The sequence below is a fragment of the Microcaecilia unicolor genome, chromosome 6, assembly GCF_901765095.1.
Source record: "Microcaecilia unicolor chromosome 6, aMicUni1.1, whole genome shotgun sequence".
In the NCBI taxonomy this organism is placed as follows: domain Eukaryota; kingdom Metazoa; phylum Chordata; class Amphibia; order Gymnophiona; family Siphonopidae; genus Microcaecilia; species Microcaecilia unicolor.
The window spans coordinates 283134077-283161518 of NC_044036.1; the positions used below are offsets into that span (position 1 = coordinate 283134077).

The 27442-nt window shown below is 46.9% G+C and overlaps 1 long non-coding RNA gene across 1 annotated transcript in view; it reads left to right on the forward strand.

Annotated features, from left to right (window-relative positions):
- Positions 1 to 26913, forward strand: part of LOC115472176 — a 48398-nt gene extending 21485 nt beyond the window's left edge. The window contains exon 2 of the long non-coding RNA XR_003942474.1: positions 26009 to 26913. This is a non-coding gene — a long non-coding RNA (uncharacterized LOC115472176). The remainder of the gene's footprint in view (positions 1 to 26008) is intronic.
- The last annotated feature ends 529 nt before the right edge of the window (positions 26914 to 27442 follow it).

The following is a 27442-nucleotide window of genomic DNA, read 5'->3' on the forward strand; positions in this document are numbered from 1 at the left end:
CGAGACAAAGCTTTCCCGCGCTATCCGACAGGGCAAACTCGTCCGCCAGCCACTTTTCAAGGACCGACGAGAGGACCCTGTCCGTCACAGTTTCTGGCAGCCCCACCAGCCGTAGATTCCCTCGTCGGGATCTGTTCTCAAGGTCATCTAGTTTTGTCGACATCGCTTGTAGTGTGCTAGCCATAGATTTCGCTTGTTGTGCAATAGGGCCCGCCAGGTCTTCCACCTCCAATACCCGTCTTTCGAGCTCTCCTGTTCTCTGGGTGGTCTCCGTTATGAGCGCCTCTAGGCTTGACACCTTGGCATACAGTTTTTCTAATTTAGGATCCAGAGCAGCACTCATCGCTTCGGTAAGTTGCTGTATTTGCTCCGTTGTGAACGAGGTGTTCCCGCCCCGACGTCGGGCTTTCTGCCATGCTGCCCGGCGCCTTCAGCTTGTCTTTATCTTTTTTCCCCCCTCTGCTCGTCATTGTTCTCGCTGGCGAGTTTAAGTATTTGTCCATGGGGTATTTAGCTTTTTGTTGGTATGTCTCTTGGGTCTCAATCTTAAGAAATTCGGTATTTAGTCCAATTTAAAGGGAGCTTGGGCCCGGGAGAGCGCGAGACCACGTCTTCTCTCTTCAGAGCATCACGTGACCCCCCACCTGCAGCAATTTAAATATTGCCACGGTATTTTTATTCAAGTGGCATTAGGGCTGTTTAAGTCATGTTAAGGGCTAATTAACGTGACCTAAAGCCCTAACGCTATTTGATGAATTCCTCCCTAAAAACTTTCTAAACAGCACTTTTTCGTATCCCAGTCTATATAGGTCTTAGTAAACAGTGCTGGTGGGGGTCACATAACTAGGCATTCTTTGTCATTCTTAGACTATTCCAGAAAAGTGCTGTTATGATCATTGACCAGCAGGTGGAGATAGAGAATACAGAACTGTGGTGTGCTCTGTAAGTTTGGTGTTTACCTGCCACTCTTCAATATTTTGCAAAACAAGCAGAGGATAGAAGAATCCAAATGAGTAGAACAAGAAACATCATCCTATAACTTGTTCAACAGGTAACAACGTAGAATGCCTATAAATTTAACTATTCAAAGACAAAACCTCAGCCAGAGGGATCCAAACAGAAAGAAACAGGACTCCCTTCTGCATATGGGTAGAATTCTGGAATAGTCTGAAGGACTAAAGGAAATAAGTTTATCGGGTAATACATAATTTCTCCTTCCTTGCCCTTAGACTATTCCAAAAAAGTGGGATATAAAAAAGTAATCCTTATGAAAGGTGGGTAGCAGCTACTGCTGCCCAGTATCCTGCTTCCAGCAGTGTCCAACCTAGGTCACAAGTATCTAACAGATTCCCAAATAGTGGCAAGATTCATGCTACTGATCCCAGGGACAGCAGTGGCTTCCCCATTTCTATCTCAATAGCAGACTATGGACTTTTCCTCTAAGAACTTGTCCAAACCTTTTTTAAACCCAGACATGTTAACCACTGTTACCACTTCCTCTGGCAGTGAGTTCCAGAGCTTAACTGGTCACTGTGTGAAAAAATATTTCCTGCTATTTGTTTTAAAAGTATTACCATGCAACTTCATTGAGTGTCCCCTAGTCTTAATACTTTTTGAAAAAATAATTGATTCATATTTAAGCTTCAAGTTTATTAAAGACTGTCTATTCTTCTCAACAGAACAAGTCACCTGGGCGGCGTACAATCTAAAAAAGAAAAGAGGAGAAACGGACATACATGCAGGGGTTTTTTTTGAGGGGGTACTTGGGGGTGCTGAGTACCGGCACCTTTTCCATTGTGTTCTAAAATTGACCCATGGTCCCCAAGTTTTAATGAAACAGCTCAGGCTCTACACACCAATTCTGCCTTGTCATAGATTCTGTGACTGGTTGCAGGGGGCTTTTCTATTGTGGGGTGGGTCCCTCAGTGATTACCCCACCCCTGAAGGGTGGCCAGGCATCTGAGTACCGGCACCTTTTTTGCTAGGAGAAATGCACTGCTAACATGAAACAAAAAGAACTGGGGTAGAGCTACAATATAAACAGGAAAGAGGGAAGAGAAGGGAAAAAGCAATATGGTAAGAGAATGTGTCAGTCAGGTAAGAGTAACCTCATGTGGAAAAAAAACTAAGAATAAGCATCTTGAAAGAAGAAAGTCTTGAGCTCTTCTTTAAGGAGGGGTAGAGAGGTGATTTGTCTGAAGTGAGATAGTAAGGAGTTCCATAACCTTGGACCTTGAAATGAAAACATAGTCCCCCGGATTCTGTATAGTGCGCATAGAGATCTGTGCCGAAATCCAAGCGTATTCTATGACAACGTGCGTAACTTAATTGGCTTAACTAGCAAATCATTGACAACAGCTCTTAACAAGCAATAATGAGCACCAATTGGCAATAATTAGAATTTACGTGCATAACTCGCTAAGCGCATTCTCTAATGAACTGCGCCTTAATTCTAGTGCACGCAGTTCAAAAGAGGTGTGGTTATGGGCAGGGAAATGGGCATTCTGAAATTTATGCGTGTAGTTATAGACTATGGCCCAGTGCGCCTAAATCTACATGCCAGGATTTATGTCACATTTTCTTTGCTGTAGTTTTAAGTGTTGAGATATCAACTAAGCATATTCTATATACCGCGCCTAAATCTAGGTGCCGCTTATAGAATAGTCGGCATTGATTTCTGCACCTTTTTTTTTAGTCACCATACCTAGAATCTCCTCTAGTATGTCCACTATGTGTATGAAAAAGTTCTCTATGTGACGGAATGGACAGAAGGTTGAGTTGCAGTGACCTCAGTGCTCGTGTTGAGTATAAGGGGTGAGATATCTCAAAAGATAGAGGGTTTCCGAAGCAGAAAGAGTTTGAGGAATTAACAGAAGGATTTTATAAGTAATTCACCCGTGGCTCCTTTGAATGGAACAGTCTGCCACTGCGGCTCAAACATGAGACCTGCGAGCCAATATTTCGGAAGTACCTAAGAGACTTTCTTTTGTTTAAGGTTTTTTTTTTGTTCTGTTTAGGTGATTTATATTTGATATGTCTTGACCTTGATCTTGCTGATTTTGTATTTTTGTTTATTGTATATTTTATGAATGTTTTTATTGTAATGACTAAAAATTAATAAATCTAATCTAATACAATGGGAAATTGGAAGCCAGTGAGAGGACTGAAGATAAGAAGTAATGTGATCAGATTTCTTAAGGATTTTGTAGACCTCTTATCACATCCCCCTCAGCCTTCTCTTTTCCAAGCTGAGAAGCCCTAACCTCTATTACCGTTCCTCAAATGAGAGGCGTTCCATTCCCGTTATCATTTGGTTCCTTTCTTTGAACCTTTTCTAATTGTGCTATATCTTTTTTGAGATACGGTGACAAGATTTGCACACAATACTCATGGTGAGGTTGCACCATGGAGTGATACAGAAGCATTATAGTATTACTAGTAAAAAAGACCCGTTTCTGTGAGCAATGAAACAGGCGCTAGCAAGGTTTATCTGCGGCAGCGTCGGGAGGGCGCAGGACGGCAGCGTCGGGAGGGTGCAGGTGGGTATGTTTTTTTTGGAGGGCGGCAGCTTCGGGGTCCCGGCGGATCAGGTGTTCAGAGGACACTCCTCCCCCTGTGTAGCTCGGTGTTTGTCGCTGTGCGTGGGGGGGGGGGGGGGAGGCCCTGCGCAGACCGCTGTTTCTCGCAGTGCGTCGGGGGGGGGTAGCGTTGGAGGGTGGTGGAACTGGCAATTGGCTGAGTGTCATAGCCCCGCCCTCCACGTCATCACGTTGTGACGCGAGGGCGGGGCAGACACTCATGGGCTCTTGCAACTACAAATTTACATTTAGAATGTTGGGGTTGTGAATTATGTGTGGATGGGGTGTGGCTGAGGGCGGGTCTATGAGTGAGAGTGAGTGGTGCTGACAGCCTAGAAGACTACAGGGCTTCAGTGTTTCCCTGCCATACAGTGAGGTTCAGAACGTTGGAGGTGAGATTTGTCTTACTTTCTATCCCTTTCCTAATTAGTGGCCTAGTGGTTAGGGTGATGGACTTTGGTCCTGGAGAACTGAGTTCAATTCCCACTTCAGGCACAAGGCAGCTCCTTGTGAATCTGGGCAAGTCACTTAACCCTCCATTGCCCCAGGTACAAATAAGTATCTGTAAGCCGCATTGAGCCTGCCATGAGTAGGAAAGTGCGGGGTACAAATGTAACAAAAATAAAAAAAAATGTTTACTCTTTTGGCTTCTGTCACACACTGTGGAAAATTTCAGTGGTCTACCTTCAGTGGTGTGCTGGTAAATTTTTTAACAGGCTCTCTCCCCGGTCCATCTCTGCCCCCACCCCTCTGTGCCCCCCCCCCCCAAATTGCAGAGCTGGCTATACCTGGGGAGAGAGCCTGGGGGGGGGGGGGGGGGGGAGCAATGCATTACTCTCTCCGGGAAAGAAAATGGTTTTTTTTAAATGCTCCCAGCTTCCAATCTAATTCATGTTTAATGTGGGATAAAATGCCATAAATAAGTAAATAAATACATAGAAACTCTGAACATTGAGCACCTGATTCCCATAACATGATGTCTGTTTTAGAAGCCCTTTACCAGGAGAAAAAAAAATCTCTGCACCAATAACAGGGTTAGGTGTCCCTATAACCAGCCCTTCCAAATGACACACTGATAACAATTTATAACAAATTACTACTCTACCTATGAAAAGTTATTCCCTTATTATACTTCCTTTGTGTACATCCCTATGTTCAAGATGTCCCGCCTTCTTCTGATGTATTTCCTGTTTCCACGAGGGCGGGACCCTGAGAGGGAAGGGAAGGCTAGAGGTGAGCCTAGCCTGCTGCTTTCACTGCCGCTGCGGCTTGAAGTAAAAATAAAAGATTTAAATGCAGGGCAGCGGCAGGAAGGAAAGGAGGGCTATCGTGGAGCTGAGGGCAGGCAGGTGCTGGGAGTCTGTGACCCTGCAGCTCAGGAGGGGGGGGGGGGGGGGGGGGTCCCAGAAGAACCGGCTCGCAAGATGCCAAAAATTTAACCGGCTCTTGCGAGCCAGCTCCAGCATACTACTGTCTACCTTCCTGCAGCTTCACATTATGACCCCTAGTTCAATAGAACTCATTCTCAGGGGAGGTAACTCTGCATCTGTTCAACTGTTTATCCCCCTTCAGGCAGGCAGTTTTATCCGCACATACACTGGAGCTGGGGATTGCCATGGCTGATACAATGTCAATCCATTGACCAGAACTGTTGTATTAGAACCATATGCCAAAAGAAGGAGATTTACCCGTCACAGTTTTTGTGGTTATGCAAAGTTAAGATGCTGACTGAAATCACTTTATTATCCTTGATAAGAAATGGGTAGCAAGGGGAGCCTTTTTCATTTTATTCAGTTTTGGGGGACTTTTTTTAAAGATGGATTTTGTTTCTCTTTGGAAATAACGTGTACTTGCCAATAGTGTTTGTGATTTTTAAAGTGAAAATAAACTCCAAGGGATTTGGATCTTTTCATGAAACATTTTTTTTCCTTTTTTATTTTGTTTGAAAACATATGCACATCCTTATTTGATACCGTCGTGGATAATGATGGGATTCCCTTGATAAGACATTGAGGGCACACTAGTTTGTATCAATTTCTACCTCATGGAGTACATGTGAGATCAGAGATTATGCCAGAAGGTAATGGTATTTGAACTGAGGCAAACATAGTGCTTAGCTCCAGTAAATATTATGGGCTTTATGAGTCAAGCATATGATCGATTTCTGGAGTAAACATTTTTCACCAGAATAGCAATAAGATGAATTATTTAGTATTAATACATCTCAGGCTCTTCAATTTTTGACGCTGTATTTCATGCTTTATTTTTACTTCCACAAGACTATCATTTTGTTTTCTTGATGCATACATTTTTAATGGCAGAAGGCTTGGATATTTTTTTTTTGAAATCATGTCACTGATTAAACTGAACTGTGTAGGTCAAAGAAAAGTCAATAAAAGAACGTTTCCACTTCCATTAGTGTGTCTCAGTTTTAGAAGAATGCAGTTCAGCCTATGGAAAAATATTTGCAGGCAAGAGAACCTCTACATCGATGAGCAAGTTTGTATTTTATTGCAACATAGTCCAGTCTTGCAGCACTTGGGATTTTACTTCTGTTATCCCAGACTTTATCTAATAAACATTAACATGTAATCTCAGAGATTAAGTTTACATTTACTGTAGGATTATTAAAAAAAAAGTTCTTGGGACCCTGGAACAGGCCTAGTGTTCAGGATAACTAAAAAAAAATATATAATAACCTGGCTTATAGCCCAAACCTAGGTTAGTAAGGTTCATGAACAGAGTGTAACATGGAACTGGTTGCTAGTCCTGAGGACTGAATTTGTGATTTCTTGCTTTACTCATGAGAATGCCTGGAATAATCTCTACTGGCAGAGGTTAAAGCAAGCAAAAGTGTGACAGACTTCAAGCATTCTTAGGGCAGATACAAATCTGCCAAGTTACTCAGTTCTGGAAGGGAGATTTGTGGCCAGTTCCGGATTTTTGATAACTCCATCTTAAATTTGTGATTCTTTGCTTTTATTCATGGAAATGCCTGGAACGATGTCTACTTGTAGAGGCAACAGAAAGCGAAAGTGTCACAGGATTCAAGTATAGTTAGGGCCTACATAGTGCTGTCAAATTATTCAGTTTCAGGATAGAATTTTGAACCAGTTTTGATTTTAATACATAGAGGGCCTATTTTACAAAGCTACGCTACCAATTCCAGGTGCGGCAAATTAGAGGGAGTCCATTCAATTCCTATGGGCTTCCTCTCATTTGCTGTTCAGGAATCGCTATGCGACTGTGTAAAAGAAGCCCAGAATTAGGAGTACAACTGCTACACTGCTCTGAGGTGTAAGTTCAAAACCAGGACAGGTGAAAAAAGACTCCTTCCTGGAAGTGGTAGGGTTACCATATATTCTCTTTTAAGAGAATATGTCCTCCTTTTGGACTTCTTCATATATGTCCTCCATCCCTGGCCTATTAGTCAGTCTGTACACATGGGGGTGCTAAAGAGAGAGAAAGGCATTTCTGATCTCTCTGGTTCCCTGCTGGTTGAATCTGTCAAAGGAATTTTGTTCGTGAAGCACAACTTAAGCATATGTCGTGCAAAGACTTTTACATGTATCTCAGAAGCCAGCCAAAGTTGTTGAAGGTTATTCGCTCTTCTAATAAGTATGCTTGGGCTCAGATTTGGTCAAACTCAAATCTGGAAGTTTTTGAAACGTAGATTGTTGTCTACAGCTGTACTAAGTCACTGTTTGATGTGTGTTCGTTAACTAAAAGCCATTTACACATTTGTTACAATTCAATATTTCTTTAGCAAAGGTAGTAACCATTTTTATTTTTTGTGTCCTCTTTTTTTTTTTTTGTCTCCAGAAATATGGTAATCCTACTGGAAGTGGGTACCTTGGTAACTCTGCAGATATGGAGACAGAGGAGTAGGAAAAGTGAGGGAGAGAGAGAACCTGAGATTAAAGCAATTATCATTAGGCAAAAAGGCAGAGAGGTACCAGGGCAGGGGGCCCAATAGTCCTTACCTGACCCCAAGTACTGTTACTATGACTTGGGCTAAAAAGAAGAGAAGAAATAAAAATGAAGTGATTGCTCATATGAATGAAACCAAGATCTAGACTAGGACAGTTATGAGGGATCCACCCTTTCTGCATTCTAATTCTTGAATCAGGGATTTGTGCTTGCATATTTCCTCTAACCAAACAGTAGCAACAGCTAGATTCTTTAAACTGTTATCTAGATTGGGGGAGGGGGGGGTCCAAACCTGGCCTGGGGGAACCCAACCAGTCAGGTTTTCAGGATATCCACAATGAATATGTATGGCATAGATTTGCATACCGAGGAGGCAGTATATTCAAGTTGGTCTCATGAATATTCATTGTGGATATCCTGAAAACCAGACTGACTGGGGTTTCCCCAGGACAGGTTTGGGAGTTACTGATCTAGACTTTTTTTTTAATTTAACTGGAATGTTGTAATTTATTTAATGCAGAAGTCATTTATGAAGCTAAAAAAGAAAATGCGAATCTTATAAAGTCACAAATAGGAGTGGCAAAAACCAAATACTGCCTTATGATTTTTCCCAGCTATTTTGTAGTCCAAAATGTGCTTTGGAATTCCAGCTGTTACCTTTAGGGGGCAGTCTTGCACCATATCCTTATCTGAGGCTTAAGGAGAGGCCAAGGCCAAAAAAAAAAAAAAAAAATCCCACAATGAACTATTACTATAACTAGTTGTGGCATGCCAGCAAGGAACGCCAAACAGCATGAGCTGTGCAATGTTGGGTACATTTTATTTCTGACATATTGCAGCTTAATTTGTAAAGATGCTAAGTTCTCATTAAGCTTTTTTGACACTTTCGGCAGGAAAAGAAATGTTGTATATTATAGCAGCCCAGGAAGCGAGAGGAAGTTGAGATTTTTTCTTCTTGTTTTGGCTTTCTAGGCTCTGACAGGATTATTCATTTCACGGTGTAGGTAATTTAGGAGGTGGGAGGAATACTGAGGAGCACAAATGGTTGTGCTGCCTTCTGATAGGGAAGTGACACTGTGCCTATGCATCTCCGATGTCACTTCCAAAGCCAGTTTATTAAAAAGTAGAGTAATTTTGTTTCAGTCTGACTACAGCGCCAAATTTTAATTTGTTGAAATAAGATATTGGATTCTTTACTGACATTAAACTGTCGGAAGCATTAAGATTTAATAAGAGGTTTTATTTTTGGCCCAGCATCTTCCTCCTGATCCTTAGGTGGCAAACTCAACAGCAACTGAAACTAAACACCCCTAGTAATGTGGTAATCAGTTGGAGGCACTACCATCCAGGGTGACACCAGTTTTCCCTAACCCCCCCCCCCCCCCCCCCCACCACCACTACTAACTTGTGGTAACAGAAGTTAATGAGGATCTGACACATCACATGTCTTCCTTCATGTGGTTGTACAAAAAAAATGTACTGCTACTAATGCCCCAATTAAAAATAGATGACATTTGTTGTTCGGACATTAGTATTATAATGTTTTTGCACTACCACATGAAGGAAGACCTGTGATGGTGTCAGATCCTCATTAAACTGGGGTCATCCTTTCTGGTAGTGTCTCTATTGACTACCCCATTACTAGGGGTGTTTACTAATGGTCTTTCCTTCACACAACATTTTTATAGATTATATGTAATGCGTTTTAATTATTTAATATTTAATTTGACACTATAGTTCCAGCAGTAGAGAGGTTTATTTTCGTTTCATTAGTTGTACAGACATTAGTTCCTAGTATTTGATGCCAATCACAAATTAATAAAATGTGGCTGCCCTGGGGAAATTTCAGCAAGGACACTGCAGGTGATATATCTATTCTGTTGTATTTATTAAGGAGGATCACAAAATATTACCCCCCCCCCCCCCCCAATAACTCAGGACCAGCTGAGCAACTCAATGGCACAAGCCAAGTACTGTCAAGCAATAGAACGGAGTTGATTCCTGGGCCTAGCTTCTGCCCCCTCCTCCTATTTCTGGACTGGCTAGAGTTGGTGTATGCTGTGGAGTTGGATGAGGGACTCCCGGTCATAGTACAATGGCAACAACTAGTAGTTAGAGAGCAGGAGCGGACTGAGATTGGTCTGGGCCCCCGGGCAATGAAGACCATTGGGCCTCCCTTCAGTCCTGCTGCTCCCTCTCCTCCCTGCCACTGACCTTCCTGCAGCTAAATCAGCCATCTCTCGCTGTCACTGGAACTTCCCTCTGCTGCAACCCACGCTTGTGGAAGAAGGAAGTGATGTCAGAATGGGGTGGGCCGCAGCAGAGGGAAGTTCTGGCATCAGGAGCTGATGGCTGATTTAGCTGACGGTGCCCTCTCCTACGAAAGGGGGATTCAGGGACAGGAGCGAAGGAGGGGGAGGAGACGGGGGCATCCCTGTTTTGGTTTCCGGAGGAGAGAGAAGGACGTCGCACGAAAGCACTGGGCCCCCCCCCCCCCCCATACACACACAGCCCTGGGCCCTCAGGCACTATCCAGTTGCCTGTATGGTCAGTCCACCCCTGAGTTAGAGTTAGGAGCTATGATTGCAGGGTTCTGGAGGAAGCCTGTATGTGTGGCCCCTGATTGATGACTGTCACTCCATTGAATGGGCTGAAGCAGGTTGAGAAGGTGTATCAAGTAAAGGACAAATTCCATGTGTACTTGCGAATGTAGGCTCAAGGCATCATGATCTCAACCTAACAGGTCAGAAAAAAAATCAAGTTACTTAACACAGATTGTTTTAGCTTTGCTACATTTTCTGGGAACATTGGTTTCATTTCCTTAAGACAGAGTGGGAAGGAGAAGGTACCCCCCCAGCTCCTGAGGTATCTTTTTTTTTTTTTAATGGTTATCCTTGGTTGCATCCTGAATGTACTTAATGTGTCAGCAGATAATGGCTGCCACACTGTATCCTTTCAAGGTTCAAGGGCATTCAAATCCCTGCAGAGCTTTTCAAACTGACTGAATCAGAGCTTCATGACAACGTCGCATGGGGATGATAGCATTAGACTGGAAACCCAGAAAACCAAAGCGCATAAGAACATAAGAGCTTCCGTACTGGGTCAGATCAAGGTTCCATCTGTCCAAGTATCCTCAGGGCCGTGCCAAGGGTCTGGCGCCCCCCTGCAGATGATCAGTTGGCGCCCCCCCCCCCCCCGCAGACGAAGAGTTGCGCGCCCCCCCGCCCTGTGAAGGTGTCGCTGCCCTCCCGCTTCCTGGGCCATGTCCCAACTGCCCGCCCTCTTCCCCCCCCCCCAAGATCCCTTTTAAATTTACCTCCGGCAGCGAACGAAGGCGCAGCGTCAGTGAAGGAGGCGGCGCTCCCGACGTCTCTACTAGTCTTCCCTTCGCTCAATGTCCTGCCTTCTTCTGATGTCATTTCCTTGACGTCAGAAGAAGGCGGAACACTGAGCGAAGGGAAGACTAGTAGAAACGTCGGGAGCGCCGCCTCCTTCACTGACACTGCGCCTTCGTTCGCTGCCGGAGGTAAATTTAAAAGGGATCTTGGGGGGGGAGAAGAGGGTGGGCAGTTGGGACATGGGAGAGGGCGAGGTAAGCATGGCGCGGCGGGGCGCCCCCCCAGAGGATGGCACCCTCCTGCCGTGCTTACCTCGCTTATCGTGTTGGCACGGCCCTGAGTATCCTGTTTATAACAGTTGCCAATCCAGGTCACAAGTACCTGGCAGAATCCCAATAAGTTGCAAGATCCTATATAATAAAAAGCACCTCCAAGGTTCTGAAGCTGACTCCATGGCACTGTGGCAGTGTAGGGTTCGGAAGTCTGTAACTCAGCGTTTCATTGGCTCTCACTGTCCCCGCAGCATCACAAGAACGAGGAACCAATTTAGCGGTCTGTAAAAAACGCCCAACCCGCCTGCCCGGTCCATCATTGCCACCCAGCAATTCTCCTCTCTTCCCTGCCCCCCCCCCCCCTCCAGGCACCCACTGAGTCTCCGTCACTCCTTTGAAAGCCCTGCCCGTCTGTAACCTTCCCTTCCAGTTTGTTCCCTCAGAGTCCTGCCCTCGCGGAAAGAGGAAATGACGTCAGAAGGCAGGACTCAGAGGGAACAAACTCAAAGGGAAGGCTACAGGCGGGCAGGGCTTTCAAAGGAGTGACGGAGACTCGGTGGGTGCCTGGAGGGGGGGCAGGGGAGAGAGGAGAATCGCTGGGTGGCTGGAGAGGGGGGGCAGGGGAGAGAGGAGTATCACTGTGTGGCTGGATAGGGGGGGCAGGGGAGAGAAGAGAATCGTTGGGTGGCTACAGGGGCGGCAGGGGACAGAGGAGAATCGCTGGGTGCCTGGAGGGGGAGCAGGGGAGAGAGAAGAATCGCTGAGTGGCTGGAGGAGGGGGCAGGGGACAGAGGAGACAGTCTCACTCTCTGTCACTCACACACACTCGCACATTCACTCTCTTACTCTCACACACAGTCATTGTCAAACACACTCTGTCAAACATACACACTCTGAGGAAAACCTTGCACCCTTTTCATTTCTGTAAGAAACGGGCCTTTTTTTACTAGTTCTATAATAAGTGGTTTTCCCCAGCTACACCTTAATGATAGTTTATGGACTGTGCCTCCAAGAATTTGTCCAATCCGTTTTAAAATAAAGCTACATTACCTGCTTTTACCACATCCACTGTCAACGAGTTCCAAAGCTTAACTATATGTTGAGTGAAAAAATATTTTCTCTTCTTTGTTTTAAATGTGCTACTATCCAGCTCATTTTCGAAAGTGATCGCCGGCCATTTCCCGACATAAATTGGGAGATGGCCGGCGATTTCTTAAAAGCGGCAAAATCAGTATAATCGAAAGTGGCATTTTTGACAGCATCACCACTTTCCCGACGCTTCGCCGGCGAAAGTTCAAGGGGGCATGTCAGTAGCTTAGCGAAGGCGGGACATGGGCGGGCATGGGCTTGGCTACCAGATGGCCGGCTTTCGCCGATATTGGAAAAAAAAAGCGGCGTTCAGCAGTATTTCGCCAGGTTTACTTGGTCCTTTTTTTTTCACGACCGAGCCTCAAAAAGGTGCCCCAACTGACCAGATGGCCACCGGAAGGAATCGGGGATGACCTCCCCGTACTCCCCCAGTGGTCACCAACCCCCTCCCACACTAAAACAATAAAACTAAAAACCTTTTTTGCCAGCCTGTATGCCAGCCTCAAATGCCGTACCCACCTCCATGACAACAGAATGTGTTCTATCCTCTGACAGCCTTTCCCTGGTTGTGATGTGGCTCTCGGGTGAGTGTGACATCTTTTCTGTTAGGTGCACTGCAGAGTCACATCAGCAATGCATTGTGGTGGGTTTAGGGTAGTGGGCTGTACTCCCATGGTGCTCTTCCCCCTGCTAACTGGGTCAGAGTGTGTCCAGTTTTGTTTCTGGTAGTCCATGAGGTAGTGGCCATTTTTGTCAGCCAGTTTTAGATCCCTTTCATGTGTTACCCATGTTAGAGAACTTAGTTATTACCTTGAATGTTGCTGAAAGAGGGCATTGTACACCATTCTGCCAGCTCTGACCTACTGCTAATCTCAGTACCAGGGAGACTCTTTGCCAGTGGGGCACAACCTCTAATCTGCAGTTAACTGTGAGTAAATGTGTTTATTCAAATAAAGGACTTTTTCAAAGAGATTAGTCTTCAGGTGTCAACTGGTGTGCCAATGTTATACAGCAGCAACAAGTCCTAGAGGCCTGTGTGTATGCAGGTCCCTGGAGCACTTTTAGTGGGTACCGCAGTGCACTTAAGGCAAGCGGACCCAGGCCCATCCCCCCCATCTGTAACACTTGTGCTGGTAAATGGGAGCCCTCCAAAACCCACTGTACCCACATGTAGTTGCCCCCTTCACCCCTAAGAGCTACGGTAGTGTTGTACATTTGTGGTTAGTGGGTTTTGGGGGGGGGGGGGTTGGGGGGCTCAGCACCCAAAGTAAGGGAGCTATGCATGTGGGAGCTTTTTCTAAAGTCCACCGCACTGACCCCTAGGGTGCCCAGTTGGTGTCCTGGCAGTGCACTACGAATGCTGGCTCCTCCCATGACCAAATGCCTTGCATTTCACCGGGTTTGAGATGGCCGGCAGTTTTTTCCATTATCGCTGAAAAACAAAACCGGCGATCTCAACCCCGGCGAACTCTGGCATTTGGCCGGGCTAAACCGTATTATCGAAAAAAAAGATGGCCGGCCATCTTTTTCGAAAATACGGTTCCGGCCAGCTGTAGCGCCGCTGCCAAAATAGATTGCCGGCGTATTTCACCGGCGACGTTTGATTATGCCCCTCCACGTAACTTCATGGTGTGAGTAAACAATTGATTCCTGTTTACCCATTATATTCCACTCAGGATTATGTAGACTTCTATCATATTCTCTTTCTCTTCTCTAATCTCTAAAGCCTTTTCTCATATGAGAGTTGTTCCATTCCCTTAATCATTTTATTTATTTATTTGATGCATTTGTATCCCACATTATCCCACCTTTTTGCAGGCTCAATGTGGCTTACAATATACCGTAATGGCGATCGTCATTTCCGGAATGAGACATACAAAGTAGTGTTACATTAAAGTTTATAAATGTTAAAGTAAATTATAAAGTAGATTGGATAAACAGTTCATTACAGGCATACGAGATAAGGGGGTAATGTGTTAGTGTTCATTGGTGACAAATTGATTGATGCAATCAGGTGTAGAGAATACGGTTTCATCTGGTTCTAATAGAGTTTTGATGTTAGGTCATTTATGATGGCTCAATGTGATATGTCTTCTTGAACAGTAACATAGTAACATAGTAGATGACGGCAGAAAAAGACCTGCACGGTCCATCCAGTCTGCCCAACAAGATAACTCATATGTGCTACTTTTTGTGTATACCCTACTTTGATTTGTACCTGTGCTCTTCAGGGCACAGACCGTATAAGTCTGCCCAGCACTATCCCCGCCTCCCAACCACCAGCCCCGCCTCCCACCGCCAGCTCTGGGACAGACCGTATAAGTCTGCCCAGCACTATCCCCGCCTCCCAACCACCAGCCCCGGCTCCCACCACCGGCTCTGGCACAGACCATAAAAGTCTGCCCAGCACTATCCCTGCCTCCCAACCACCAGTCCCGCTTCCCACCACCGGCTCTGGCACAGACTGTATAAGTCTGCCCAGCTCTATCCCCGCCTCCCAACCACCAGCCCCGCCTCCCGATCTTGACTAAGCTCCTGAGGATCCATTCCTTCTGCACAGGATTCCTTTATGCTTATCCCACGCATGTTTGAATTCCATTACCGTTTTCATTTCCACCACCTCCCGCGGGACGGCATTCCAAGCATCCACTACTCTCTCCGTGAAAAAATACTTCCTGACATTTTTCTTGAGTCTGCCCCCCTTCAATCTCATTTCATGCCCTCTAGTTCTACCGCCTTCCCATCTCCGGAAAAGGTTCGTTTGCGGATTAATACCTTTCAAATATTTGAACGTCTGTATCATATCACCCCTGTTTCGCCTTTCCTCCAGAGTATACATGTTTAGTTCAGCAAGTCTCTCCTCATACGTCTTGTAACGCAAATCCCGTACCATTCTCATAGCTTTTCTTTGCACCGCTTCAATTCTTTTTACATCCTTAACAAGATACGGCCTCCAAAACTGAACACAATACTCCAGGTGGGGCCTCACCAACGACTTATACAGGGGCATCAATATCCCCTTTCTTCTGCTGGTCACACCTCTCTCTATACAGCCTAACAACCTTCTAGCTACGGCCACCGCCTTGTCACACTGTTTTGTCGCCTTCAAATCCTCAGATACTATCACCTCAAGATCCCTCTCTCCATCTGTACCTATCAGTCTCTCCCTGCCTAACACATACGTCTCCTGTGGATTTCTATTCCCTAAGTGCATCACTTTGCATTTCTTCGCATTGAATTTTAATTGCCAAACCTTAGACCATTCTTCTAGCTTCCTCAGATCCTTTTTCATGTTTTCCACTCCCTCCCGGGTGTCCACTCTGTTACAGATCTTAGTATCATCCGCAAATAGGCAAACTTTACCTTCTAACTCTTTGGCAATGTCACTCACAAATATATTGAACAGAATCGGCCCCAGCACCGATCCCTGAGGCACTCCACTACTCACCTTTTCCTCCTCCGAGCGAATTCCATTCACCACCACCCTCTGGCGTCTGTCTGTCAACCAGTTCCTAATCCAGTTCACCACTTCGGGTCCTATCTTCAGCCCATCCAGTTTATTTAAGAGCCTCCTGTGGGGAACCGTGTCAAAAGTTTTGCTGAAATCTAAGTAGATTATGTCCATAGCTCGTCTCTGATTCAATTCTCCTGTCACCCAATCAAAGAACTCAATGAGATTCGTTTGGCACGATTTTGGTAAAACCATGTTGTTTCGGATCTTGCAACTTATTGGCTTCCAGGAAATTCACTATCCTTTCCTTCAGCATCGCTTCCATTACTTTTCCAATAACCGAAGTTGGTCTTTAGTAACTTCCGGAAGGCTGTTAAGTCATGCATTGTTTTTAAGGCCTTTGGTAGTGCATTCCACAGTTGCGAGCTGACGTAGGAAAAGCTAGATGCATATATTGATTTATATTTAAGTCCTTTGCAACTGGGGTAGTGGAGGTTCAAGAATGTGCGTGCTGATCTTTTTGTGTTCCTGGTTGGTAAGTCTATGAGGTCCGACATATATGTCGGAGCTTTGCCATGAATGATTTTATGAACCAAGGTACAGATTTTGAACGCAATTCGTTCTTTCAGTGGGAGCCAGTGTAGTTTTTCTCTTAGGGGTTTGGCACTTTCGTATTTTGGTTGCCCTTCTCTGTACCTGTTCTAAAATTTCATGATATCTCTATTGAGTTGCAGCAATCGGCATTGCACACAATACTCAAGGTGTGGACATACCATGGAGTAATATAGATGCATTATGATGTCCTTTGTTTTGTTCACTATATCTTTTCTAATAACATTCTGTTTGCTTTTTTGGCTGCCACCATACACTGAGCAGATGATTTTAACATACTGTCCACGATGATACCTTTATCCTTTGCCTTGGTGACTTCTGATGTGGAACATAGCATTTTGTAGCTATAACTTGGGTTGTTTTTCACCAATGTGTATCACTTTCTATTTGTCCACATTAGGCATTGAGGTAGCAGATGAAATTTAATCTTCCAAGATCCTTCTGCAATTTCTCACAATTTGCCTGCAATTCAAAAACTTTGAATAATTTTCTGTCATCTGCGAATTTGATCATTTAATTCACTATTCACATTTCTAAATTCTTTATAAACATGTTAAAAAGCACCGATCCCAGTGTAGATTCTTGCAACACTATTCACTCTCCTTCATTGAGAAAACTTGCCATTTAACCCTATCCTTCCCCCCCCCCACCCCCGACTTTTAACCAGTTCCCTATTCACAACAGAACATTGCCTACTTGACCCATGGCTTTTTAATGGTGATTGTGGACTGTGACTAATGTTACTTTGGCACTGTATTATCATGATTCCTTTTTCTGTAATTTGTTATTTTTTTTTCTCCTTGTATGCATAGAGATAGTTCTCATGCATCGTTTCAGAAGGAGGGGTGCATTTGACTCCCTTTCTGAAATTCTTCAACACAGAAAAAGGTTTCTTAGGGACAGAGCAGAAAAATAGGAAGGGCAGAGAGGTGTTGTTTATCTGAAATACAACTGGAACTTTTAATTCCTGAACAGCAGAGTTGCCAATCCGTGGTATTTTTTAAAAGATGTGGGTTGCGGGAGATTTGGTGGTTTTTCCCCGCTGCGCTCGCGGGTTGGGCGGTTTTTCCGCGGGGCTTCTCTATTGGTCTAATTGGACCAATTGAAGCCCCGCAGAGGCAGGCTGCAGACTTCTTTTAAATGCCTGAAGCGCACTCTGCGGCGTCGACAGTGTCAGGTTTGCAATTATTTGCTCTTGTTCATACACAGCACAATGATGATGCTTAGAAAACAGGACTGGCTCAAAGTGTCCTGAAGCATTGAAGGGTTCCCATTTGGTTCTATGTTGCCAGGGCCAGTTATCCAAGCATAGCTTTACATGCACAGACTTTTAGCTCTGATTTCCCAACCCATGTATGCATTAGCAGGTAAAATCAAGACCAGATCAGTCTGTTCCAAAAAAGAGGCGCCAGATGCCCTTTCTGTTTATGGTGGGGGGACCCTTGGCTTCTCTGTTTCATATAGTTCTTAACTGAAGAGCACAAAGCAGACAAAAGTGGTGAGAAAATCAGATGCGGAGTAGACTCCCTAGGTGGCCCGGAGTTAGTCCTGTGAGCAGTGTGGCTGCTTTCTGCCACTTGGCTCTGGATGTTGAAAGCCAGATGGCAACAAGTCCTGGGAGATCCAGACTCAGCAAAGCTTCTGATGCCAACTTCCCTAGCTTTGCCACTAGAGAATGGCCTTTGTTTCATGGTGCGTTCAATAAAAAAAAGAACAAAGAAAACCCATCCCTCCTGATCGAGCAAGTGTGGTATGCCAACAGAAACAGCTGTGTTTCCCACGCACACATGCATCTTCATTCTCTGTGGCTTCCAGTGACTTCGCTGACTTTAACCCTTTGCATCCTGCTAAATGAAGTCATGAATGAACCTTGGCACATATTTCTCATGCTGTTTTTTAAAATGCCTTCTTGAAAGCAATTTGTTCCTGTTACCACCGCCTCATATCATTTCTGTAGTACTGTTAGATGTACACAGCACTGTACCGATAATTTAGTTTTGTGCTCCATGGAGCTGGTAATCTAGTCATAACACCTTGACAAATGCCTTCATTGTTTCAAGGCTCTTTAGACTGTTATTGCTGCCCTGTTGGCTTCTGGAAGATAGGACTTGGCTTTTGGTTTTCGGGTTGCTGTCTTTGCTCCTCAGGAACCCACCTCCAGCTTAGTGCCTGAGATAGGGACCAGGCTTGAATATCCATAGAGCAGCCCTTAATATACTGATCGATGTGACTTCTTGTCTTGTGCTTTACCTAGGAGATGCCTCTTTCCCCAACCCATTGAAGAGCGTCAACTGAAATTCCTCTGAAAGTAGGACCTAAGTAGTCTAGACAACTCCTGTTGCACACATCCTTTATGTTGGTCTTTTATCAGAATGGTTCCACTTTTCCCCAGATCTGATATCGTTACCAGAACTCTCCAGAGCAGTGGATCCCAAACATGGTCCTTGAGGCACCCTAGCCGGCCAGGTTTTCAGCATATCCACAATGAATATTCATGAGATAGATTTGCGTGCAGTGGAGGCAGTTTATGCAAATCACTCTCATGAATATTCATTATGGGTATCCTGAAAACCTGACCGGCTGGGGTGCTTCCAGGACCAGGTTTGGGAACCACTGCTCCAGAGAGACCAGTCCAGCATTAGATTTAAATTTTTCGTTGGAAAGGTAGCTCCTCTTTATTGTTTGTATCTGCCTTCCCATTCCCCGTGGTCCTTCCATAGGAGTCAAAATATCTTTAAACTGGACAGTCTTTCCTTACATCCCAGATGAGCTAGATCTGTTTTACCCTTTCCCTGTCATCTTCTTGGCCTTTCCTTTCACCACATCCATTGGAAAGCAATACACCACTCTTGCTTAGGATTTCTGCCCCTGTTCTTTGGAACAGTTTATCTCTTTACCCTCCCTCTCCACTTTTAAGTCTCACTTTAAGGCTCTCTGTTTTTCATCGACATATCCATCCTCATCCGACTGATTTACTCTGGTCTTGCCTGTAGGGCACTGCTGCACTAGTGTGAGTTCACTGGCATCCCCAGGTGATATTCTTTCCACTGCAGCCTCCACCCTGTGTACTACTGTATTCTTTCCTGCCCTTCTTCTCCTCCTCCTGTCTCCTATTGCTGTTTCCCTTTATTTTAATTTTCCATATCATCATGCTGATCAATCCATAGACTGGTGGGTTGTGTCCATCTACCAGCAGGTGGAGATAGAGAGCAAACTTTTGCCTCCCTATATGTGGTCATGTGCTGCCGGAAACTCCCCAGTATGTTCTCTATCTCAGCAGGTGGTGGTCACACACAGCAGCAGCTCTGGCTAGGCCTCCAAGCCTAATTTTTAGGTTTTGTTGAGTGCCTGGGGTTGAGGGCTCTTCTTGAGCAAGTGCAAACCTGGTGGCGCCAGGTCCCTCCTTTTCTCCCCCCTCCCGCTGGCTCCGTTAAAAAAAAAAAAAAAAAAAATTTTGAACGTCCTTAAAGGCGTTTATTTCGACGTTTATTTAAACGTTTATTGCAGCTACTCACTGGGACACCAGGTCGTTACAGCTCGGAGCGGAAAGCAGGTAGTTTTTACCTTTTTATAGCGAGCAGGGGGTTCCCCGATTGATCTCCACGTGGCATATGGCGTCGGAGCGCGAGGGCGCAAAGAGTCGCTCCCCGGATCGCTTGGGCGCTTCTAGAGGGGATGCGGGGGTCTTAAAGTCTGATTCGCCCTTGTTGGGTGACAGTTTCGTGACCGATGAGTGTCCCGGTCCTTCCTCCGGTGTGGCGGTTTTTCCCGCCATAAACGCCCATCCCCCGCTGCTCGCCTCCGCCATCTTGGCCGGCCATGCGGCTCAGACGGCTTCTTCTTGGGCCGCCCTTGAGGTAGGAGACATTAATGCCATGAACGCCCTTAATTTGGGCGACGGCACAAAAGCGGCTAAAGTTAAGCGCCGTTCTTCCCACGCGGCTCCTTCGCGGAGTGTCGCGCCGGACGCCATCTTGGATGCGCAGCATGTCTCTCCCCCGCTCTTGCGAGCGCCGGTTGAGGGGGCGTCTAGGGCTGTAGCCCAGGCTGCGGAAGTGCACAGTCTGGGGGGTTTCTCCCCCGAGTTTGTTTTGCTGCTGCATCAGGCCTTCCTTATGCAAAACGCTGCCCCGGCTCCCTCGTCTGGTAAAGAGGTTGAGGCCCCCGGAGGTAAACGTCCTCGGGTTGATTCCCAGGCCTTGGAGGACTTTGTCTCCTCCGATGTAGATGAGGGCAGCGTATCTGAGTTCTCCCAACAGTCCTTTGCGGATTCCTTGGAGGAGACGGATCCCCGCTCGGATGGAGCGGATGACCCCTCTGCAGTGCGGCTTTTTAGCTCAGAGGATTTGCCCAACCTGTTGGTGCAGGCCATGGGCATTTTGAAGATTTCCTCTCCGGAGGACGTCTCTCCCTCAGCCCCTGTTGGCTCTGCCATTATGCTGGGGACGAAGCGCCCGCCTAGAACCTTCCACGTGCATGATGCCATGCACACCTTAATTTCGGCTCAATGGGATGTCCCGGAAGCGAGCCTTAAAGTGGCTAGGGCTATGTCCCGCCTCTATCCTTTGCCTGAAAGTGAACGTGAGGCCTATCTGTGGCCTACTGTGGATTCTTTAATCACTGCGGTGACTAAGAAAACGGCGTTGCCGGTGGAAGGTGGCACGGCCCTAAAGGACGCCCAAGACAGAAGATTGGAGGCGGCCTTAAGGTCGTCCTTTGAGGCGGCTGCTTTAAGTTTGCAGGCCTCAGTTTGCGGCTCCTATGTGGCCAGGGCGTGCCTGACTATGGTGCAGCAGGCTTCCCCCTCGGATCATTCCTTGAGGGCTGATTGGCCGGCCCTGGAATCGGGCTTAGCCTATTTGGCAGACTTGCTGTATGATGTCTTGAGGGCCTCAGCTAAAGGCATGGCTCAGACAATCTCTGCGCGGCGGTGGCTTTGGCTGAAGCATTGGTCTGCTGACCACGCCTCTAAATCCCGCCTGGCTAGGTTGCCTTTTAAAGGCAAGCTGCTCTTTGGGGTCGAGCTGGACAAAATCGTGACCGATCTCGGCACGTCTAAGGGCAAGAAGTTACCAGAGGTCAGGGCTCGGGCTAGTCCTCGCCCCGGTACCTCCAGAGGACGGTTTCAGGAAGCCCGTCGGTACCGCCCGGGCAGGTCGGGCTCCTCTGCCCCCTCTTCCTTCAAGAGGAACTTCTCCCCCAAGCAGCATTCCTTTCTCAGAGACCGCCGTCCCGGAGGTGCTCCCTCCGGTCCTCCCCCAGGGTCTCGTACCCAATGACGGGGCCTTGGTCCACGCCCCAGTGCAGATTGGAGGACGGCTGTCCTCGTTTCTGGGCGAGTGGACCACAATAACTTCAGACGCTTGGGTGCTGGAAGTCATCAGAGACGGCTACAAGCTAGAGTTCTGCCGACCCTTAAGAGACGGGTTTGTACACTCTCCCTGCAAGTCTCCGGTCAAAGCTGTGGCAGTGCAGCAGACCTTGGACAACCTGATCCGCCTGGGTGCGGTCGTTCCGGTGCCAGAAAATCAGATTGGCAAGGGACGTTACTCCATTTACTTTGTGGTACCAAAGAAAGGAGGTTCTGTCCGGCCTATCCTCGACCTCAAAGGGGTCAATCGGGCCTTGAAAGTGCGGCACTTTCGCATGGAGACTCTCCGCTCTGTTATAGCGGCAGTGAAAGCAGGAGAGTTCTTGGCTTCCTTGGACATCAAGGAAGCGTACCTGCATATTCCCATCTGGCCTCCTCATCAACGCTTTCTGCGTTTTGCAGTCCTGGGACGACACTTCCAGTTCAGAGCCCTCCCTTTCGGGTTGGCTACTGCTCCGCGGACCTTTTCCAAAGTAATGGTGGTCATCGCGGCCTTCCTGCGAAAGGAAGGAGTACAAGTCCATCCTTATCTGGACGACTGGTTGATCCGAGCCCCCTCTTATGCAGAGTGCGGCAAAGCTGTGGACCGGGTAGTTGCTCTTTTGAGCTCCCTGGGATGGATCATCAACTGGGAGAAGAGCCAGCTGCGCCCGACTCAGTCCCTGGAGTATCTGGGAGTTCGTTTCGACACCCAAGTGGGCAGAGTGTTCCTGCCAGACAATCGGATTGTCAAACTTCAGGCTCAGGTGGACCAGTTCCTAGTAGCCTCTCCTCTTCGGGCTTGGGACTATGTGCAGCTGTTGGGCTCTATGACGGCCACGATGGAAGTAGTGCCCTGGGCCAGGGCTCATATGAGACCACTACAACACTCTCTGCTGCAGCGCTGGACTCCGATGTTGGAGGATTATGCTGTGCGCCTTCCCTTGGACCCAGCAGTGCACAAGGCGCTGAGCTGGTGGACGCAGACAGACAAGTTGTCTGCAGGAATGCCTCTGGTGACCCCGGAGTGGATTGTCGTCACGACGGACGCCTCTTTGTCGGGCTGGGGAGCCCACTGCTTGGGAAGGACAGCGCAGGGGCTCTGGTCTCCTGCAGAGGCAAAGTGGTCTATCAACCTCCTGGAACTCAGAGCCATTCGGTTGGCGCTTTTGGAGTTCATCCCGGTACTGGCGTTGAAGCCAGTACGGGTCCTGTCGGACAATGCCACGGCTGTGGCCTATGTCAACCGCCAGGGAGGTACCAAGAGCGCCCCTCTAGCCAAGGAGGCCATGAATCTATGCCAGTGGGCAGAAGCGAACCTGGAACAGCTGTCAGCGGCTCACATTGCCGGAGTCATGAATGTCAAGGCGGACTTTCTCAGTCGCCATACTTTGGAGCCCGGAGAGTGGCAGCTATCTGCTCAGGCGTTCTTGGACATCACGAAGCGCTGGGGCCAGCCGAGCCTAGATCTGATGGCGTCATCGGCCAATTGCCAAGTGCCGCGCTTTTTCAGCAGAGGACGGGACCCTCGATCCCTGGGAGTAGATGCTCTTCTCCAACAGTGGCCGACACAAGAGCTTCTCTATGTGTTCCCGCCCTGGCCCATGTTGGGCAGGGTGCTAGACCAGGTGGCAAAGCATCCGGGCCGGATAATCCTGGTGGGTCCGGATTGGCCCAGACGTCCCTGGTATGCGGACTTGATCAGGCTCGCAGTCGACGATCCTCTGCGGCTGCCAGTGGAGCAGGGCCTGTTACATCAGGGTCCCGTGGTGATGGAGGATCCCTCCCCCTTTGGTCTTACGGCCTGGCTATTGAGCGGCAGCGTCTGAGAAAGAAGGGCTTCTCAGACAAGGTCATCGCCACTATGCTGAGAGCGAGGAAGCGCTCTACTTCTACTGCTTACGCCAGGGTTTGGCGTATCTTTGCAGCGTGGTGTGAAGCAGGCTCACTTTCTCCCTTCACTGCTCCAATTTCTTCAGTGTTGGCGTTCCTGCAAGAAGGTCTGGAGAAAGGCCTGTCGCTCAGTTCCCTTAAAGTCCAGGTAGTGGCTCTGGCTTGCTTCAGGGGCCGCCTGAAGGGGGTTTCCCTGGCTTCGTAGCCAGATGTGGTGCGCTTTCTCAAGGGAGTTAATCACCTGCACCCTCCTCTGCACTCAGTGGTGCCTGCGTGGAATCTCAACCTGGTGCTAAGAGCATTGCAGAAGCCGCCTTTTGAGCCCTTGTCGAGGGCATCTCTGAAAGATCTGACGTTGAAAGCCGTCTTTTTGGTGGCTATCACTTCAGCCAGAAGAGTTTCCGAGCTCCAGGCACTCTCATGTCGAGAGCCTTTTCTGCAGTTCACTGAGGCAGGAGTGACTATTCGCACAGTGCCTTCCTTCCTGCCCAAGATTGTTTCTCGCTTCCATGTGAATCAGCAGCTCTGTCTCCCTTCCTTTCGTAGGGAGGACTACCCAGAGGAATGCTCTCAAATATCTGGATGTGAGACGTGTCATCATCAGATACTTGGAAGTGACCAATGATTTCCGGAAATCGGATCATCTGTTTGTCCTGTTTGCAGGTCCTCGTAAGGGTCTGCAGGCTGCTAAGCCTACAGTGGCAAGATGGGTCAAGGAAGCCATTGCAGCGGCTTATGTGGCCGCGGGGAAGGTGCCGCCTATCCAGCTGAAGGCTCACTCCACTAGAGCTCAGGCGGCCTCGATGGCAGAGGCCGGGTCCGTCTCCTTGGAAGAGATTTTCAAGGCGGCAACTTGGGCTTCGGCCCATACCTTCTCCAGGCATTACCGCTTGACTGTGGCTGCTCGGGCGGAGGCCCGGTTTGGAGCTTCAGTGTTGCGGTCAGGGATTTCAATGTCCCACCCTGGGTGAGTACTGCTTCGGTACATCCCACCAGTCTATGGATTGATCAGCATGATGATATGGAAGGTAAAATTATGTATCATACCTGATAATTTTCTTTCCATTAATCATAGCTGATCAATCCATAGCCCCTCCCAGATATCTGTACTGTTTATATTCTGGTTGACTTTTTGGTTCAAGTTTAGGCTTCAGTTACTTCAGGAGGACTTCGTGTTCAAGTTTTTTCACTTGGATTCTTCAGGAGTTGAGACGAGTTTGTGTTACAGTGAGCTGCTGCATTCCTCTCCCCTCCGTTTTACGGGGCTGGATTGAGACTTAAATTCTGCCGGCACTCCCTCCCGCTTCGTGCGGCTGTAGGGCAGCTTTGTACCCCTCCCACTTCGGCGGTGTTAGGGTCAGTCAGCTCCTCCCGCGGTTGCGGTTGCAGGATAAGCCAGATCCCCCCGCATCGGCGGGTGTGGTGTCCCTCCCCCGCTCCGCGGGGATGAGCTGGACGGATTCCCCTCCCCCACTTGTGTGGGGATGAGCTGGGTTAATTCCCCTCCCCCGTTTCGGCGGTGGTGAGCTGGGCAGAGTGTCCCTTCGTGGGTGTAATTCTCTAAGTGCTGAGTCCTGCGGATGGAGCTTTGATATCGACATACTGAGGAGTTTCCGGCAGCACATGACCACATATAGGGAGGCAAAAGTTTGCTCTCTATCTCCACCTGCTGGTAGATGGACACAACCCACCAGTCTATGGATTGATCAGCTATGATTAATGGAAAGAAAATTATCAGGTATGATACATAATTTTACCTTTTCCATGTCCTCCCCTTTCCCCATATTATTTTGTAAACTGCTTAGATTTCTATTGATAGGTGTTATGTTAATTAAACTTGAATGTGAACTTGAATTAACTTCTGGGAGCACCATCTTGTCCTTGCAGGCTCTTTGTTACAGAAGCAGGATTTTGTAGGTGGATGGTGGCTTTAATAGTAAGGGAAATAGGTCAACAGCAAATATTCTGTTTAATCAAGATAATGTCTGAAAAGCAGTTTGAAAGAATGGTGTCCATAGAGTATTGATTAGTGTATAAAAATTGTCTCATATCTTCTGTCATCTTAGAAATGGCTGCCTCTCATTCTTTGCTGACAGATCTGAAAAGCTGAGAAATCTGAGGTATCTCTCTTGATAGGACACCCCAGAAACGTAGAGCACTTGCAAAAGGGTCTAATCATACCATAGCCGGAGGCCATAAACTGAGCTAAACATCTGGAATTCTAATAAACTCAACATTATTCCTTATTATAACGAGTGAATTCTCCTAAGACCCCCAAGGAAATCTTGATTGTAAATGCTAATTTAAACAATAAGCACCAACTGGTTCTGATTATTATCAAATCCATCATTTTCACATATCTGTCTCTACCTAAACCTGTGTCAGTTCTATTTGTATGTGGCCCTAGTCTGCAGTGTTTAGCTTACAGTGGTGTAGGGGAAGCACGTAGAAAGTCTCACATCATTAAAAAGTCATCCCTTTTGTGAATTCCTTAGGTTCTTTGATTTTGAGGATTCCATGGAGGCTGCATTCAGAACCCACCACTGCCTGGACTCGGTGCCTGAGAAGGAGCTGTGATCTGTAGCCCTTGGCTGATGTTGTGACTGCAGTGGATGAAGAAGATTAGAGGGTGGAAAGGGTTGAAGAGAACAAATCCACCGGAGTGGATAAAGAACAGCAGTGTCCCACGGATAATCTCAGGAGCAAAAAAGGAGTAGGAACGGAACCAGGCTGTTCAATGAACAACCCGGAGACATTCAAAGGTAGAAGTATAATTTAATGAATAGAGACTCTACAAGGTACTGCATTGCACTCTAAAGGTCTTTTTTTAAGACCAGCAAGTCACTCACCAGCGACTCTATTCTGTATGCCTTGTCTACAAAATATTCAGACTCCTGAAGAATGCACTTGTAGTGCCGAAACAGGGTACCTTGTAGAGTCTCTATTCATTAAATTATACTTCTACCTTGAACGTCTCCGGTTGATTGAAGAGCCTGGTTCCATTCCCACTCCTTTTTGCTCCAGGGTGGAAAGGGTTAAATTTTGGGAAAAGGTACCCCCTTCTCCAGATAGTTACAAATGAAGGCTCATTATGCCATGAAATGATACTCTCCCAAAAGTCCCATCCTCACAACCAGTATGATGGAGCACCTAGTTTTGCTTCCAAGCTCAGGAGCCAAAGATTGAAAAGCCATGAAGCCTAAATCCTTCCCCTTTCCTTGGGCAGGGTTGTCCCACAGAAAACCTGGGAAGGTTCTGGCATTCAGCAACTGACCTGTGCATAAACAGAAACTTTCACTGCAGTGACAGAAATGTACCTCTTTCTGTTGGGATAGCAGAACATTTTTGAGCAGGCTCTGGTCCTACTTCCCTTTACAAATAAAGCATAATATAAAGCACACTCCTTGAGAATTCATTCTTTGTCCTCCATCTGATGCTAGCTGATTTAAATCCCTCCAGCCTTGTTGTGTTTTGGTCACATAGGAGGCTTTATAAAATTCTTATTTTATAGGGATCCCATGAATTATTCTTTTCTTCCCTGACATTTCAGTGCTTCCTGATATTTGTCTTCCATACCAATGAGGGTAGGGACAATCATTCATAGCCTCTAAAATTTAGCTCCCCCTGGGAAGAGCTTGGAGATAGGAAGAGTGATACAAGAACCACCAGTACACATTCTGTGCATATAAAAACGGAAAAGCGATAATGGAGGAGAATCATTCTTTAATTATTATTTCAACTGTTTGTTGGTTCCATTTCATGAAGCTGCTTTATTATACAGGGTAACTAAAGAGGCTGCTGGTTGTACACAACATCTACCTAGTGGATTTCCATCACCTGCACTTTTTCCATTCTAGTGACTTTTTTTTTTTTGGTAGGACCTGCCAAGTCGCTTGGGGATCCTTTTACTAAGCTGCTGTAAGTGCTAG